Raw genomic sequence first — 19,408 nt, 5'->3', positions numbered from 1 at the left:
TCTGGATGCCCTGCTTGGCACATTAAAAAAAGGCATAACAAAAAAAAACTTCACTCCATTTCTGCACTGTCCTGGAAATCTTCTGCTCCTGCAAGCTGGTTCCGATGTGCTCTGATTGGATCTTTCTTCTTGTGGATTCTCCAATCAGAGCACAGCTTTTTTGACAGACAGTAAAATTAACCACAAAGCACAGATGCAGACAGGGCTCGGGGAGATATTACAAACTGAAGGCAATGCAGAAATGAAGACTGAAAAGAAGAATCTGCAGACTTTAAACTTTACCGGTGAACCAACTCTCAACTTTTGCTGCATATTTCATCCCATTCCCACAGGTACTATACACAGGTACTATACAGTTCTAAAGGCAGAATTACTAGCTGAAATTAAATTGTTTTTTGCCTGACCTGACCTCTATAATATCCCTATCCCCTACCCTAACAAATGGATGGTAAGCTAACTCTTTCCCCCTGAAAAAGCTCATTGTGCTTTTTTTCTCTTTTTGTGATTTTTTCAATTTTGTCATTGTTTTGTTAATTTCTAGTTACAGTGGAGCCAATGTTGTGTATCAGTTATATAGAGTCAGGGCCTGAATATCTGCCATCAGTACCCATTGCATCTCACTGCATATAATGTGCTGCATTTGTAAATATAGACTGCGTCTCACCGTATATGATGTGCCTGAGGTGTCAGTACCCACTGCCTTTCTTGCTATAAAACTAATGTAAACACATCTAAAGGGGTGGTTCACTTTTAAGTTAACATTTAGTATTTTATAAAATGGCCTATTCCTAGCAACTTTGCAATTGGTCTTCCTAATTAATTTTTGTTATAGTTCTTGAATAATTTGCCTTTCTCTTCTGCCTCTTTCCAGCTTTCAATTGGGGGCCAAAAATTATTGCTCTGCGAGGCTATTATTATTGTAATTTTTTATTACTTATTTTTCCATGCAGGCCCCTTAACTATTCATATTCCCATCTCTTGTTTAAACCACTACCTGGTTGCTAGGGTAAATAAGACCATAGCAACCAGATAGCTGCTGAAATACCAAATGGAGAGCTGCTGAACAAAAAGTTAAATAACTGAAAACCATTAAAAATAAAAGAGGACCGTGCTTGCTTCGGCAGCACATATACAAAAAAATAAAAAAATTGGAACGATACAGAGAAGATTAGCATGGCCCCTGTGCAAGGATGACACGCAAATATGTGAAGCGTTCCATATGAAAAAAAATAAGAGGACAAATTGCAAATTGTCTCAGAATATCAGTCTACAATATCTTAAAAGTGAATTTAAAGGTGAACTACCCCTTTAAGCTAACTGATCACAAACACAAATGTTTGCAGATCCCCTCACAGAAGTGCACGTATGAATACTTTTACATCCGAAGTATTTTAGGGTAAAAAAAAGCACCCCCACCCGCACTTTTGCACAGAATCCTTGGAAGTCAGTGGGAACGGCAAGAGGTAGTTGGGAGGTTAATTTTTTACACCAGCAGCGAATCCACTAAGTCTCACATTAGCTGTAGGTCAGTCTGTGTATGGGCCATCTTTAGCCTTCCCAAACAAAAATGTCACCCTCTGCCTATGAGAGTGCAGCATTCCTTGGCAGCATTATGCAGCCTGAGGGGCATACCACCCTAAAACAGACAGTGATAGACAGTAATATTTGCTTCTGTGCCAAGCCAAGTTCAACATTTCTGAAGAGAGAATTGGGTTCCACCTGCTGCTTAATGTTTGGAATTGCAGCTAAAAGTAACAAGCATTATGGCAGCTTATGAGACCAGGAAGTTACAAAACAAGCAGGGTAGTTATAACACTACATTTATTTATATTTACCAGCAAATATATGGTTACTGGGTTTTCTCAATCTTAACAGTTTTATTCCTAAATCCTGGCATGATTTTTGAGTCATGCTGTCACTGGGTTATAGCTAGAGATAGTTGTCGGAAAGAGAAACAGTTTTTGGTTTTTTTTTAAAGTGAGGCATTTATAACATTCTTGTCTGTATCTATGAAAATGTTTGAAAAATATGAGTAAAGTATAGCAGTAAGAGACTTTCAGCCTCTAAAAGGGGTGGTTCTATGTTACAGAATGCCCTATTCCTAGCAATTTTCAATTGGTCTTCTTTATTTTCTTTATAGTTTCTTTATAGTTTTTAAATCATTTGCCTTCTTCCTTTTGTCAGCTTTTAAATGGGGGTCACTGACCCCAGCAGCCAAAAACTTCTGCCCTCTAAGGCTACACAATTACTGTTACATTTTATTACTTATCTATCTATATAGACTCTCTGCTATTCATACTCCAGTCTCTTATTCAAGACCCTAGGACCCAGATAGCCACTAAAATAAAATCTTCTGAACAAAAAGCTAAGTTATTGAAAAACTAGTAAAGAATGAACTAGCCCTTTAACTTTTCCCTTGATTTTCTTCTGTAAAAAGATGTTCAAAGCCCAGTAAGGTCCATGTTATGTAACTTGTTTTCTTATTCTCCATTACAATTTTTGCAGACTGGCTTTGAGTTCCATTAGGCCATGCTTTTATACCAGACCTGAGTTAAAGGAGAAGGAAAGGCTAATAAAGAGTTAATCTCAAGCTGCAGGCATACCTTCAGTTGTCTCAATAGTGCCCTTAAGTCTCCCCATATTTCTTCTATTCAGAAGATCAGAAGCCAAACAGGAAGAAAAAAGGCCGAGCTGTGTAAAGAAAGTTCCCATAATGCCTCACTCCTGCACAGACACCCAGACCAAGTGAACATGCTCAGTCCGTAAGACTATGAGTCAGCTTCCTGCTGATTGGCTCAGATCCACATTCCTATGGGGGGGGAGTGAGTTCTTAGCATTCTTGAGGGAGGGGGGAGCAGGAAAGAGCAGAGAACAGAAAGCTGCGTGTCTCTGGCACTGGAATTACAGACACAATAAATCTTTTTTCAGAGAAGTCAGTGCAGCATTTCTGTGAGTGCTTATGGCTGTATTTACATAGACCTTTCTGATAAAGCTTACTTAGTTTTTACCTTTCCTTCTCCTTTAAGAGTTCCAAATAAATATAAAGCTGGAGAATGAATTTTAAGAAGCATAAGCCAGTTAAGAAATCTTTCTATACAAAACCCGGGACAACTGTACCTTGTCTTTCTCTGTAAATTAATATGGCATGGTATATTTCAATTTCAATTTCAATGTAAGTCATGGTATCTGTTCCATTATATAATTACCAAACTAAAATGTAATATAGTTACAGCTAAATATAGCACACTTTTGAAGACTGTATTTGCAAACCTAGAGGAACACTTTTAATTAGAAGTTGCCATAAACATAATCCCACAGCTCCTTATAGAGGCGCCAGAAGGTATATCACCTTAGAGCCATTAAACTGCCTCTATTACTAATATTACCTGTTGTTTCCATCTGTGATCTCAGATGAAGTCTGTGCTGAACCAGATGCCAAAAGGTTCCCAGTTAGTGATCATCCCACCAAGATTCTAGACTTGGCAGATACAGATAAGCAGAAGGAAGCTGCAAACATATACAATATGTGAAAATAAAAAGGATTATCAATGTGACACATTCGCACATGCAGTTTGAGTGGTGAATTAGGCAGCATTATCTTTTAATAAAGCAGTTCTGATGATTAGCGGTTACCTTGGGTAACCCCTGTCTTGTTATTATTGTCACTACAGGACAACATGTGTGAAACTCAAAAGAAGCCAGCAAGTAAAATGATTTAAAAATGACCTATCCTCTCCCAAACACATTAATGTAAAATTGCACAGATTGCTTTTGTAAGTATTTTTCAAGTTTACATATGATACACACACACACACACACACACACATATATATTGTTTTCAGGATATTAACAGTTTTACACTGCAGATATCATTAATTTGTAATAGGAGTGGCCCCTGCTGTTTGAGCTGGCTGAACTGAATGCCAAAAGCTTAAGTTAATAATGCAATAGTCATCGCCTGCTGCCTCTCTTTTCAGTTCTATCGCAGTGATAAGGCAGTGATTCCCAACCACTGGCTCTCGAGCAACATGTTGCTCACCTTGAAGGCAAGTTTTGGAAGCACAGAGATACAGTTTTACTCCAAGCAGAGCCCCCTGCAAGCTATCAGTCTGCATGGGGCTACAAAATGGCTAATCACAATCCTTATTTGGTATCCTCAATACTTATGGCAATGGAACAGGAATCATTTATATAACACTTTTCTCCTGTGGGACCAAAATCACTTTACAACAAGGCAGCCATTATAGGTGTATGTATGCTGGGACACCAGATTAGGTGATTTGTCCAGGATCCCTAGATTCAACTAGGGTCTCATGAGATCCCACATCAGAGGCTAACCACTTAACCTTAAGGCCAACTCCTCCTCCTTCATTTAAACTAAAAATTAACTAAAAAAAATTGAATTGAACTTTAAAAAATACATAAAAGAGAAGCAATCTTAATTTAGATTTTTGGGTATGTCTCCAGCAAGTACAATACAGAACAGGCCCAGACTGGCAATCTGTGGATTCTGGCAAACGTCAAAGGGTCATGGGAGGCTGTTTGGACCTCTGTGTACTTGAAATGCCAGGGCTTATTTTGAATCCCAGTCCAGGCCTGATACAGATCATATACAGGTAAAGTGATTTTAACTGTCATGTTTTGAAATATAGTGGTGACTTTTGTTTATCGCTACTATAGATAGGGTGCTTGGCACTTTTTTAATCACCCTCCACTCAGTCACACTGATAGCTTTTATTTTGACATTGTGCCTCTACCAAATCCCTAGTTCCATTGAGGGCAAAGAAAGAATATGCAGGGCAGTGGTCAGTAACTAGGGAAAATAAGAGGATTTTCTTACTGGCAAATCGTTTTCTGCTGGGTCTTTACTGCCAGTGCAGACATCTGCGGTTAAACCTGGACACCTGCGGAGGCAGGACAGTAGAATGAGATCTGTAGCTCTATCTATCCCTAGTATCCACAAGGCTTCCTTCTCGCATTGGCAGTTTCCCATGACAAAGACAGGACTAGAGGCACAGTGGAGCACAGACAAACCAAGTAACAGCAACAACATAATAAGCTATAATTGACAGCAACTGGTAATGGGCCGAGGTACCCTTGGCGAAACGCCAAAACACCTCCAGAAAATGGGAGGGGCTTACTGCCCTGAGAGTACTGGCCCAGGAGAAAAGGATTTACCTGTAATAAAATCCCAGATGGCCTATCCTGTCAATGCAAATGTCTGGGGACATTCAAAAGCAGTATTGTACTGGGAGGGACTCATGGTCGAGTAGTAACCACTGCCTTAAGCACTTTCCCGCAGAAGTATGCAGAGTTGGTAAAACTTTATGAAAGTGTGCACCGAAGTCCAATTGACATATTTGTTCTGGTGAGGCCATACTGCTAAGTGCCCAGGTGCTGTCGGCTCTTGTAGAATGGGCTTGCACCCTTGAAGGGTATAGTTCTTTTGGACTGCTTGTAGGCAAATGATATTCACCAACCATCAAGCAATTGTACAAGTAGAAGCCCTAAGACCCTTTTTGAATGTTCCATAGGTTACCAACAAGGCATCTCTCTGTTGAAAGGAAGATCTCTTAACATACATCCTGAGGGCCCGTACTACATCGAGAGAGAGTGGAAACTTATTTCTGCATTGGTTTTGGGTTCAGGACACAATGATGGGAGCACTATTTCTTGGTTTATGTAAAATGCTGATACCACCTTGGGCAGGATGGTGGGGGAGCCTGAAGTACAAGCATTATCTTTGTGGAATACCATTCACGATTCATAAATTGACAGTGCCTGTATTTCCAAGACCCAGCGTGCAGAGCAGATTACTAAAAGGAAGGCCAGCTTCCATGTGAGGTATTAGACCTCACATGATTTTAGTGGTTCGAAAGACTCCCATTGCAAGGCTTGAAGGACTAGGTTATGGTCCCATTGTGTGGTAGGATCCCTGAGTGGTGGTTTGATGTGAAGAACTGCCTGAAATAATTGATTTTCTTTGGGGAGACGAGCCCACTAAAATTGGAAAAGTTTTAGAGAGCCTGAAGTCTGGGCCTTCAGCGCAGCCACACCAAGTCCCTTGTCTAGCCCACTTTGAAGGAAACTAAGGGGCACATTTACTAACCCACGAACGGGCCGAATGTGTCCAATTGCGTTTTTTTCGTAATGATCGGTATTTTGCGATTTTTTCGGAAAATTGTCGCGACTTTTTCGTTACCAATACGATTTGCGCGAAAAAACGCGAGTTTTTCGTAGCCATTCCGAAAGTTGCGCAAAATCGCGATTTTTTTCGCAGCGTTAAAACTTGCGCGAAACGTCGCGCCTTTTAAGTTAACGCTACGAAAAAGGCCCGACTTTTCGCGCAAGTTTTAACGCTACGAAAAAATCGCCAGATTTTGCGCAACTTTCGGAATGGCTACGAAAAACTCGCGTTTTTTCGCGCAAATCTTATTGGTAACGAAAAAGTCGCGATAATTTCCGAAAAGTCGTAAAGTAGCCGAAAAAAACGCAAAAAATACAAAAAAGTCGCAAAATGTTCGTTTTCCAATCAGAATTTTTCCAATTCGGATTCAAATTCGTGTCTTAGTAAATCAGCCCCTAAGTGTTACTTTCCTGGTGTAGGGACGCTTCCCATTGGGAAACAGCATCCTTACACCAGTAGAGGAACACTTTGCAGGTTCTATAGTAGGCATTAGAAGTGATTTGTTTTCTTGCTTTTAGTAGGGTGGCAATTACATCTTCAGTGAAGCCTTTTTGTCTCCAGAGCTGGGCTTCGGGTTCCATGCCAAGTGTTGTAGATTGTGGTGAAAGACCATGGCAGGGATACTGACATGTTTACCAGGTCTGCATACCAGGCGCATCTAGGCCAATCTGGTGCCCTGATGGTACTTGGTCCGTCTTAATTTTCCTTATCACCCTGGGTAGGAGGGGAAAAGGTGGGAAGATGTACACTTGGTATATTGCACTGTATACATCTTCCTGACCAGAGCCCAGAATCCCCAAATGAATTCCTCTATAACAGCTACAAATGTGATACTAGATACTATTATATGGACATATGCTCTCTACATAAAGACAGGGCCCCATGGCAGGGTGGGCAAAAGAAATTGAATAAGGAAAGGCATGCCAAAGTAGTTTTCCAAAGAGGTGACTGTGAAACACAAAGAGAATTTCAAGGCCAGTTTGCAACAGTGTCTGATGAACCTTTATTTTAGGGAATAAAAAGTTCAGCTTAGAATACTGACATTTAATAGGCTCATAGGTTTTTCACCTTAGGATAGTTGTAGGGGTGATTCTTCTTCCAAGTTTGTGCTACTAAGGCTTATGGCACAAATAACATTTCTCCACTGGTGATATGATTTATTCTGAATCCTTATTAGCTTTAATAAATGATCTAATGATTGTTATTGATCAGTCAAATGAAAGTGCTGTACTGATCTGTTGTGTTTTCTTGGGTTTCTGTATTTGCCTCTGAAGAATTGGGGTAACATTCTGTATGCATAAGTGGCTTGAATACGTTTTCTATGGCATGGATGTAATTCAATTTTCTGTCCATCACTTAACTACTTGAAAGATGCTGATGAAATTAATCAAATCTGCAAAACATCATTTATAACAATTATGCAGGTATTAGCAGGTATTCTGGATAATTCCATTTAATTAATGTGTTAATTGGGTAATTCACAATAACTATGGACAGTTTGCCCTTGTGCACTGAAAATCTGGTGATAAATCTCCCATACAGTGCAGCAATTTCAAAATTACAATCAATATTTCATGTTGGATTATGGGACCAAAATGATTTAATTCATCAGGCTAATAGTTAAGAGTGTATTGCTGAGTAATCCATGATATTTTTTAGTTGTGGTTAGCATGTTGCTGCTGCCAAGAGCTTATTATTATTTGTTTTGATCAAAAGCAAGCCTATCAGACACCCAAGCAATCCATCATCCTAACAAAATTACATCAAGAAGCTTTCATGCCATAAAACATGATGTATGGGACTTATAGTGCTCAAAATATTTAAAAACTCAGGATTTTTCTGCTCTCTTTCTTAGGTATATATAAGGGGTAGAAGGGGGGGGGGGCAAAAGAAATCCCTCCTTTGAAACATCTGCTGACCAGTACAACAATGTTACATTGCAACACTATCTCTTAGCTTGGACCTGACAAAGAGTTGATACTGCTAAACTGTAACTCTCAAATTATATATATATATATATATATATATATATATATATATATATATAATATAAGATTTAAAGAATTGTGAAAAAAAAGTAAATGCAGAAATAGAAAGGTTTATTACTCAACGTTTCGTTCTCACACAGAGACCTTCATCTGGAGTAAAAACCAACACTGCACTCCTATAGAGGAGTTTTGGTGCCAAACATGTTGCTAGGCAACCAAAGGCTGACTCCCACATGTAAACAAATAAAATGACTATAACATATGACATCACCAGGTTAAAATCAGGTAATGCAGTGAAAGAAAAGTTCAGGACAAAAAATCAGTGCAACAGCAAAGTAAAAACAAAGGAATAAGAAAAAAGAAGAATAGCAGACTGAAACAGGCAAAAGGGAACCATTTACTGACCATCTGTATATGGATTGTGTCCCCTCAGGTGGAACTTTTTAACCACCGCCACTATTTAACTGCCCGTGGCACTAAACAGCCCCTGTGGTTAGTAGAACAATGTTAAATTACAACACTCTCTCTTAACTTGGACCTTACAAAGTGTTGGAGAAAAGGGTTTGATACTGCTAAACTGTAACTCTTAACATATATATACTGTATATATATATATGTGTCTGTTTAAAATGTAGCTCTCCACATATCTCTCTCTATGCTACATGAGGAAAGTATTAGGCACTAGTGATTATTAATTAAAATATGGTTTATTAACCCACAGACTTGTACAACAGAGGCAAAGTAAATGTAAGAGCATAGTATTTATGGGGGTTCATGCCTCTCCAGGTGTCTTGGGTAGGTGTTGTATAGAAATCTTTAACTCCATGCTACTTCTCCTCTTTCTAAGTTGGCCTGTCTATCTCACAATTCCTTAAGGATATGCTATGACAAAGCTAAATACCACTAGTTTTACCTCCTGCATGGTGTTCCTGCTCTGTGACGTCTCTAAAGTTGTTGGTCCTATAGGGGTTTAAAACTTGATACTGGGGCCTTAAAGGAAAACTAAGGATATAATCATGGAGGGGGTGAAAAATTGTAAAGCCCCCTCAGTAATTATAAACACTTACCTGAGACCCTGGATTGGTGCTCCTGTTTATTAAAAATTGCACTGGCCCGGGGTATTTCTGTAGAATCTCATCATTGTCATTCTTCCATCTTCTCTTCATTCCAGCCTGGGTAGGTGCATGCAGAGTAGAGTAAAATGGAAAAAAGCCGAATTTAGGAATTAGTCACAAAACCCATGGGTCAGTTTTGGAATAGGTTACAGTTCAGGACTTCCTGAGCCATTAAGTAAGTTATTCAGTGGACTAATAGCCAATGCTGAACCTAAAAGCTGCATTGCTACTTGGAAATCAAATATGAAAGATAAGAATCCTTGAATTAATGTGTATTTCTTCTATCAAATGGTCTTCAGTTTATTTGTCACCGGTTGCACAGCCCCGATTTAGACACATTGATGAAAAAATTGTAAATAAACAACTCAAAAAAGCTAAAAGGCACAAATGGCATGACAGTCGAAAAGAAAAATCTCTATAAGGAAACTAAGAAAAGAACAGAAAGAAAAGGACATTGCAGGGTGCCTGAGTAAGAGTGGGAGGGCTAAATGCAGCTATGAATAATTCAAGAAAAAACATTAAGAAAAGTAAATGAACAGAAAACATAGCATAATGTCATAGGTAAAACCAAATGAATGCATGCCCCCAATACATTTGTTCATTTAAATGTCAGGAAGGAATAAAGGGCCATTTGTGGAAAACACAGTCAATCTATATTCAGTACTAACATATTTTGAAGCTGGGATGTCTAACTTAAACTGCTACTGGAGGATGCTGGGAGTTGCCATAGTTTAGCCTTCTTTAATTCTTTTAAAGGAGAACTAGACTCTAGTAATGTTCCAGGCCTTCAAAGTTGTTACAGGAGCTCTCCATCTTGGATTTTGTTAGGAGTGTCAGCAACACTAACATGCTCAGTGCGCTCTGAGCAGCTGTTGAGAAGCAAAGATTAGGGGCTTTGCATATTATCAAGCAGAAAATGAGGTTTGTCTGTCATAAAGGCTGATGCTACAGGACTGATTATTAATTTCTGATGCCAAGTGCACTGGTTTCAGAGCTACCAGGAAATGTGAAAATGTAATAAATTACTAATCAGATTTTACCGTTAATTAATATTCATCATTTACTCATAAGTTTTGTAAGGTTTCCAATATGTATTGCTTAGCATAAAAATGTTCTTTGATATGCTGTGCAAATTATAGAAATTATAGATTGTAAATGGCAGCAATACTTTTTTCAGTAGCAAAACAGGTAATGCAAGAGCTTAAAGGAGAAGGAAAGGTAAAAACTAAGTAAGTTTTATCAGAAAGGTCTATGTAAATACAGCCGTAAGCACTCACAGAAACACTGCACTGAGTCCTCTATCAAAAGAAACACAGGATTTATTGTCTACTTTTTTGTAAACATGTTCTTTTGTATCTGACTTCCTCTCTCAGAAAAATTCTTCATTCATGGGGCCAGAGTCTGCCTCTCCTCTCTCCCTTCTCTTGCCCCCCCCCCATAAGAATTCATAAAACTCACTCCCCCTACCTGTAGGATTGTGTAATCTGAGCTACCAGCCTACAGTAGGAATCTTTAAACCCAAGCTAAATGGCAGCTGCATTCTAAACAAACAGTGAAAGATTCTATAGCTCTTTACTCAGGTATGGCAATGCTTTCTGCAAAATAAATATAGTGTTCTAGGTGGCACTAATGTGGCAAATCTATTGGCAGTAAAATGCCAAAATGACTTCCATTCTCAGTTGCAGGATATTTCAATGACTACTCTGCAGGGTGATAAGGTATATAGGGTTTATGAGGAGACAGGTTTCACATCTGGTAGAAATGCCTAAATGTCACCACTTGTTTCAAGAATTGTATTGGAAGCTTTATTAGGTGTAAAATATCAGTATCTCATCTAACATCAAACTGTTTTGAAATAGTGAATTATGTTAAGTACTAAACTAGCAAGTATTTTATAGATACATAGACCTGGCAACTATGGGTTGACTACCGTTATTCTAAATATCTCCTAGGAGCCTTGGATCTATCTGAGGTCATTTAATTTAAACAATACCAAGAGGGAATTGTAAGATGCAGTCTGAATCAAACCAGTCACAATATTCCCCCTCCGGCCCTGCATCCTCCTGTCCTTCACTTTCCTCTTCTGCCATTTGTACTCTGTGGGAGATTACTAGATCTCTCTTTCAGCTGTATTGTAGGGATGAAGATTCACACTTATGCAACATATAACACACTTATAACAGCAAATATGTTGGTACTGTATAAATAAATGATAATATAATAGACAAAAAAGCATTAGATTGTGCAAATGATGCATGCATACAGAACAACATAAATGTATATATTGTGTAATGTCATACATCATTCCCAGTGATCAATTATGAAAATATGGTGCATACAAATGTATATAAATAAACATATATAAAGAAAACAGCACATGCAAAATATCACACATCTTAAAATCTGTTGACAGTTTTACAGCAGTAACTATAAATGCAACAACAGGCAGAATGTGAAAAGAGCTGGATGGATTTTATTGTATTGTGTTGCTTTATCACCCTGGCTACCAGCTGTGTGTCTGACATTTGCAAACCTGGTTTATTCTTCCCAGACCACCCAGAGCAGCAATTCTTTACTTTTGTTCTGCGGTAAAGAATCTGTGACTGTGATGCCCTCCAAAGCCCCCAGTACATAGTTACATAGTTACATAGGGTTGAAAAAAGACCAGTGTCCATCAAGTTCAACCCATCCAAGTAAACCCAGCACCCACAACCCACACCTACCAATCTATACACACGCATACATAAACTATAAATACAACCACTAGTACTAACTGTAGATATTAGTATCACAATAGCCTTGGATATTCTGATTGATCAAGAACTCATCCAGGCCCCTCTTAAAGGCATTAACAGAATCTGCCATTACCACATCACTAGGAAGGGCATTCCATAACCTCACTGCCCTCACCGTGAAAAACCACCTACGCTGCTTCAAATGGAAGCTCCTTTCCTCTAATCTAAAGGGGTGGCCTCTGGTGCGTTGATTGTTTTTATGGGAAAAAAGAACATCCCCCAACTGCCTATAATCCCCTCTAATGTACTTGTACAGAGTAATCATGTCCCCTCGCAAGCGCCTCTTTTCCAGAGAAAACAACCTCAACCTCGACAGTCTAACCTCATAGTTTAAATCTTACCAGTTTAGTTGCACGTCTCTGCACTCTCTCCAGCTCATTAATATCCTTCTTAAGGACTGGAGCCCAAAACTGCACCGCATACTCAAGGTGAGGCCTTACCAGAGACCTATAAAGGGGCAAAATTATGTTCTCATCCCTTGAGTCAATGCCCTTTTTTATACAAGACAGCACTTTATTTGCTTTAGTAGCCACAGAATGACACTGCCTGGAATTAGACAACTTGTTATCAACAAAAACCCCTAGATCCTTCTCCATTAAGGATACCCCCAACACACTACCATTCAGTAGATAGTTAGCGTTTATATTATTTCTACCAAAGTGCATAACTTTGCACTTATCAACATTGAACCTCATTTTCCAGTTTGCTGCCCAGTTATCTAATTTTGTCAAATCGCTCTGCAAAGCGGCAGCATCCTGCATGGAACTTATAGTTTTGCACAATTTAGTGTCATCAGCAAAAATAGAAACAGTACTCTCTATGCCCACCTCCAGGTCATTAACAAACAAGTTAAAAAGCAAAGGACCAAGGACTGACCCCTGCGGTACTCCACTAACCACACTGGTCCAATTAGAAAATGTTCCATTTACAACCACTCTTTGTACTCTATCCTTCAGCCAGTTCTCTATCCAATTACAAATATTAGGTTCTAGGCCAATATTCCTCAATTTGATCATTAACCTTCTGTGAGGTACTGTATCAAACGCTTTAGCAAAATCTAAGTAGATGACATCAACTGCCATTCCAGCATCAAGGTTCCTGCTCACCTCCTCATAAAAGGCGACTAAATTAGTCTGGCAAGATCTGTTACGCATAAAACCATGCTGGCACAATCTAATAGTATTGTGAACTGCAATGTATTCAAGTACCCTATCCCTTATTACCCCTTCCAAAAGTTTTCCTACTACTGATGTCAGACTAACAGGCCTATAGTTTTCAGGCTGAGAACGGGATCCCTTTTTAAATAACGGCACCACATTAGCAATCCGCCAGTCTCTCGGCACCATGCCAGACCTCAATGAATCCTGAAAAATTAAGTGAAGAGGTTTGGCAATCGCAGCACTAAGCTCGTTTAATACCCTGGGATGAATCCCATCCGGTCCTGGACCTTTGTTTACCTTTACATGTTCAAGTCTCTTTTGAATTTCCTCCTGAGTGACCCACGCGTCAGTAGCTAAATTACTAGCACTGGGTATATTAAAAGGGAAGCCTTCATTAGGTGGCTCCTCAGATGTATAGACAGATGAAAAATAAGAGTTCAAAATTTCTGCTTTTTCCCTGTTCTCATCAACCAACGTACCCCCCCGTGATAATAAAGTTCCCACCCCTTCTTGCTTCATTTTTTTACTATTCACATAATTAAAAAATAATTTAGGATTCTTTTTACTCCTAGCTGCAATATCCCTTTCCATTTCTATTTTAGCTTGCTTGATAGCTTTTTTGCATGCTTTATTTGCTTCCTTGTACCTGATGAAAGTTTCCGCTGTCCCAGCTAACTTGAATGCCCTAAAAGCACGTTTTTTCTTACCAACCTCGACAATAACACTTTTATTCAGCCATAAAGGTTTTGCTTTGCGATGCCTCTCCTTGCTTACAAGAGGGATATACTGCTGTGTATACCTACAAAGCAATGTTTTAAAGATGTTCCATTTTCCTTCTGTGTCTAACCCCATGAAAAGCCTTTCCCAGTTGACACATTGCAGAGATGCCCTTATACTGGCAAAGTCTGCACGTCTAAAATTGAGTGTTTTAGTTACTCCCTTATAGAGCTGTCTCTGCAGCATTATCTCAAAGGAGACCATGTTGTGATCACCGTTCCCCAAATGCTCACCCACACAAATGTTAGAGATGAGTTCATTATTATTAGAAATCACCAGGTCCAAAATAGACTCATTCCGAGTAGGTTCTTGAACCGCCTGAAATAAAAAGTTGTCATTTAGCATATTTACAAACCTACTAGCTTTTTCTGACTTAGCCACCCCATTACTCCAGTCAATGTCCGGATAATTAAAGTCCCCCATAATAACAACCTGACCCAGTTTTGAAGCCTCCTCCATTTGCAACAATAGCTGGGCCTCATCCCCCTCATCTATACGGGGTGGTTTATAGCATACACCAATGATCATTTTCTTTGTGACCTTCAGCCCTACTGAAATTTCTACCCAAAGAGATTCGACGTTTTCATTGGTAATGTCTTTATTACATGGCTTTAAATCTGACTTTACATAAAGACAAACCCCTCCACCCTTTTTAATCTCTCTGTCCCTCCTAAAAAGTGTATAACCATTTAAATTCGCAGCCCAGTCACATTTATCATCCCACCAGGTCTCAGTGATACCTATTAAATCATAATTTTCAATACATGCAATAGCTTGCAGCTCCCCTAATTTACCCGACAAGCTACGCGCATTAGCCAGCATGCAGAGGAGATTACTACTTCTCCCTCTGATGTTTACATTAGCTAAGGGAGAGTTAGAGCTAAGGCAATTATGAGACTGCTTTCCTTGTAACGGAAGCTCCTTATCTGATAAACTATATGCCCCCCTCACTCCTCCCCCACAACCCTTTGCTAGTCCCCCTACCCCATCTACACTAATTTTCCCATAGAATTCTAGCTCACCCCCCCCCCTTGTCTAGTTTAAACACTCCTCCAACCTCTTAACCATTCTCTCCCCTAGCACAGCAGACCCCCTTCCATTGAGGTGCAATCTGTCAGGGCTGTATAGATTGTACCCCAAGGAAAAGTCAGCCCAGTGCTCTAGGAACCCAAACCCTTCCTTCCTACACCAAGACTTTAGCCACGCATTTAGCTCCCTAAGCTCCCGCTGTCTTCCTAAACTTGCACGTGGCACCGGCAAAATTTCCGAAAAAATGACATTGGAGGACCTTTGCCTAATCTTAGAGCCTCGATCCCTGAACTCACTCTTTAAAGTCCCCCACCTACCGTTCATTTTGTCGTTAGTACCGATATGTACCAAGACAGCCGGGTCATGCCCAGCCCCTCCCAATAATGTGTCAACCCGATCAACCACATGCCGAACCCTGGCACCAGGAAGACAGCAAACTGTCCGGTTGAAGCGATCCGCTTGACAGATTACCCTGTCCACTTTCCTAATGATCGAATCCCCTATAACCACCATCTGTTTAGGCCTAGCTCTGCTCTCCTCCCCACCACTACTAGAGAAACTGGTCTCCCGGCTGTTAGAGAGATCAGCCTCACCTAGAACAGCCAATCCAGAGTTCACACTCCCATCTTCTTCACACAATCTGGCAAATCTGTTGGGATGTGCAAACCCTGGAGCAGCCTCCCTTTTCCTTTTCCCCACACTAGATTTTCTAACTGTCACCCAGCTTACTGCCCTATCATCCTTTTGCTGCTCCCCTCCCCCCCACTATCTGACCCCACTAGTTCTTGTTCAGTTAGCAAGAGACCCCTCTCAAGATTGTTGATTGAACGCAGTGTTGCAACGTGTTCCTCTAGGGCTCTAACGCGAGCCTCTAAAGTGGCAATTCGCTCACATCCACAACAGAGGTATGCACTTTGGAACTGTTGTTCCACAACTGCATACATGTGGCAGGCTGTGCACTGTGTCAGACCTTCAATGTTGCTACCACTCATTCTCCCAGTTACAGAAACAGTTAAACAGAAATAGGTGAAAGGACTTGTAGTAAATACCTTGTTTTACCTTGTTTTTAACTCCCTTAGTGTTTAACTCCCTTAGTGTTTAACTCCCTTAGTGTTTAACTCCCTGAGTTTATAACTCCACTTACAGAGCCCCACTTAAAGAGCAAACACTTACAGAGCACCTACCACCAGAGCAAGCTCCACTAGAGTGCCTGTGGTTCTATTTATGCAGTCTGTAAAGGTGAACTAATCAAACCCCACCCTCCTCAAGCTGAGGGTAATTACAAGGGAATGTAACCTGCTGTAAGCCTATGGATCCCACAAACTTTGTAACTTAGCTCCAAAAACAATTACTTATGAAAAAAAAAATATAAAACCCAACAGTTAAAAAAACACAATGGTTTTGATAAAGTTAATAAAGAATACTTATCCCTTTTTAGTTGAAATGAAAGCAAGTTGATTTAACCAGCCACCAGCCTGTTAGTACTTATGATTGCAAATGCTAATCCTGGCACTGTATAGGAAACTAACATTATAAACCAGGATGATGGTGGGAAATATGCACATGCATTGGTTCTATATAGCAGGTCAACAAAGTGCAGGTTTTTGAGTGTTTAGGAAATTTGCTCCAAAACAAATAAAAACAAATCTCTTCACCTGTTCAAAGTGGGGTAGAAAGCAGAGTAGCCAGAGGAACCCTGCAGTCATGAGAAAACACAATGTCTATTTAGTGTGAGAACCAATTCCAGAAACCAAGTGCTGCAAGGAAGCACTGAAAATCATACTGGCCTACATTTGAAAATTGTAAAGAGGGACAAAAAAACATGTCACATGAAGAGCAACAAAAATTTTGTGACGACACCTATTTTTGGAACCACATCCCCTCAAAAAAGTTTGACAGGTTGTTTAATGTTTGAACAAATTTCTGTTTTATGTGTTATTACAGTTTTGCCAAAAAGGTGAGATTGCCCTTTAAAGGACAATAAAAGGTTAATATAAATTAAAAGTAAGTCTAAAGGCATTCTTTTTAAGTACTTACTGCATATCTAAATTCCCAGATCCCTGCTTGCTTCTCTGAGATATGGTGCTGGCAGCCTACAGCAGTGTGAAGCCTACAGTGACATCACTGAAATCTCTCTCCCCTTCCTGTAGGTGCCAGCGGCAGCCTTCCTATTCTCTGAGCATGTGTGTAACTTGATCCTGTCTGCTGTTCTGAGCTACACATACCCACCAGCCAATCAGAAGCGGATCTGGCAGAGGGGAGGGGGGGAGGGAATGAAACACATGTGCAGTATGAAGCAAGGAGGGAAAGGAAGGGAGAATACCTTTTTAGAGATGGCTGCCTGTTCTACAAAATGTGAAGTAAGTGTGACTGAGTAAATATTTGATTAGGTGAGCCAAAAGTGTGGCGTTTTTACTAAACAATAGGAGGACTATTGGGCAGTATGATTTTAAATTTTGACTTGCATTCTCCTTTAAGCTGCAAGTCTCAGTCAAGTTTACTTATTTTGAGAAACTTTATATCTCTTTTAGCATTCAGTGCAGGAGATCGAAGGGAAATAAGGGACTTTGCACTTAGAATCCGGGACTGCGCGTTGAGCTGTTAAAATCAGGACTGTCCCGCGGAAATCAGGACAGTTGGGAGGTATGAAAGTCAACCACACAGCCCCTAGTCAACAACAATTGCTTGTGGTACTTATTATACAGGGGAATAACTAACCAGAAATTCCATATTTTAGGTCAGTTTTGGGCCATTTTGAACAAACTGTTATTATGATGCTTTATTTATGCAGTGCTGACTTATTTTACATCAGTTTACAGAGCAATGTCCCTTCCCCAGTGGAAGGATGTATAGTCTTTGTAATGAGCTGCATGATTCTGGCACTATACAAATAAAAAAATATTGCAGTTAATGAATCTATAAAATCTGATGTATCCAGTCATTAGGATACAAAGCAATCTTGTCAAATAACTTCATGTGTATTGCCAGTATTGGGGGAAAACTGGAGTTAGAGTTTTTTTTAGGTGGCCCTGAGCTTCATTCCACTGGCCATGCCATGTCCAGACTTGTTTCTAATGAGATAGAGCATGTGCTTTATGTGGCCTAAACAATATGGGAGGAGGATATAAAATCATGTTTGATTTTTACTAGACACCAGGGATTCTGAGGGGGATGAACTTTATATTTCTGCAGCACAAAAACTGTAAATGGAGAAACATTTAGAAAAGATATTCAGCACCAGAACAGGTTCTTATTTTTATAAATGACATCTGGTGGCAAAGGCAAGTCTGTTGCATGCAGCAGGAATTTCTGTTGCCATCCTACCTATAATGCTCAAATATTCGCTGTTCCCCTAGGACCTAGGAGAATGTCTCCTTTGTATAACAAGTAGCCTGCCTTTTCTAATCTCACAACTTGCAAATTACATGCTGGCTAAGGTTTGTATCTTATTATTGACTAGAGCTTAATAGCTGAGATTGCCTGATTGGCACTACCAAAGGGACTCCAGCTCCCATTCTCACCAGTGTCCCTGACTGACAACAACTTGATGTAGACTTGTCCTACAATAACTTTTCAATCAACAGCACCTAAGCAGCTCTCAATATACACACTGGAATGATTCCTTGCAAATGTTTCAGTTAATAAGGGGTATATTTATCATGCTGTGTAAAAAGTGGAATGAAGCATTACCTGTGATGTTGGCCAGGGCAACCAATCAGCAATTAGATTTCAACAGTTAGAAAACCAAATCAAAGCATCTGATTGGCTGCTATGAGCAACATCACCGGTAATGTTTTACTCCACTTTTTACACAGCATGATAAATATACTCCTAAGTGTCTATCTAATGAGAATGGGATGTGTACATTGATGTCACTCCAGGAAGGAATGATGTCATAGTACTGTTATTCCAACCTTTTCTTATCCAAGAGTGTTTCTCTTTTTTTAAAGGAGAAGGTAAGTTCAGGAGCAAGTCTGCACCCCTGCCTGCCCTGGTGACACCCCTCCTCTCTCCCTGTGCCTGCCAATAGGAGCTCTGGCACAGGTCAAGGGGGGGTCACATAGCAAATGCAGAGAGCTTAATTGTGCTCTCTGCACTAGAAGAGCCAAAATTCTGATTGAAAAATCTTGATTTCAGTTCTTAATGTTTTCAGGAGTGGCGTTTTTTTCTTTTTGCGGTGTGCTGCTACCTGAAGCAAGTTTCTCAACTCACCTCATGGGGCAGCAGCGCCCCTGGGAAAGGTTCAATCTCTGGGAGGGGACAAATTTTAGGAATCTGTCAGTCATTGTAATCACTTTCTGTTAGCAGAAAACTGTACTGGCCTGTGGTACTTGCAAGGAGTGATCCTCTTCCTGCT

The 19,408-nt window shown here is 39.9% G+C and overlaps 1 non-coding gene across 1 annotated transcript; it reads left to right on the top strand.

Moving 5' to 3' along the window:
• The first annotated feature begins 1,116 nt into the window (after positions 1-1,116).
• LOC116409348 lies at positions 1,117-1,225 on the top strand. Its single transcript, XR_004221790.1, has one exon. It is a non-coding gene; the product is annotated as a U6 spliceosomal RNA (small nuclear RNA).
• The last annotated feature ends 18,183 nt before the right edge of the window (positions 1,226-19,408 follow it).

This window comes from Xenopus tropicalis, chromosome 2 (genome assembly GCF_000004195.4).
Source record: "Xenopus tropicalis strain Nigerian chromosome 2, UCB_Xtro_10.0, whole genome shotgun sequence".
Taxonomy (NCBI): Eukaryota; Metazoa; Chordata; class Amphibia; order Anura; family Pipidae; genus Xenopus; species Xenopus tropicalis.
The sequence above is the reverse complement of the archived record's forward strand: the minus strand, read 5'-3'. Positions and strand labels throughout refer to the sequence as shown.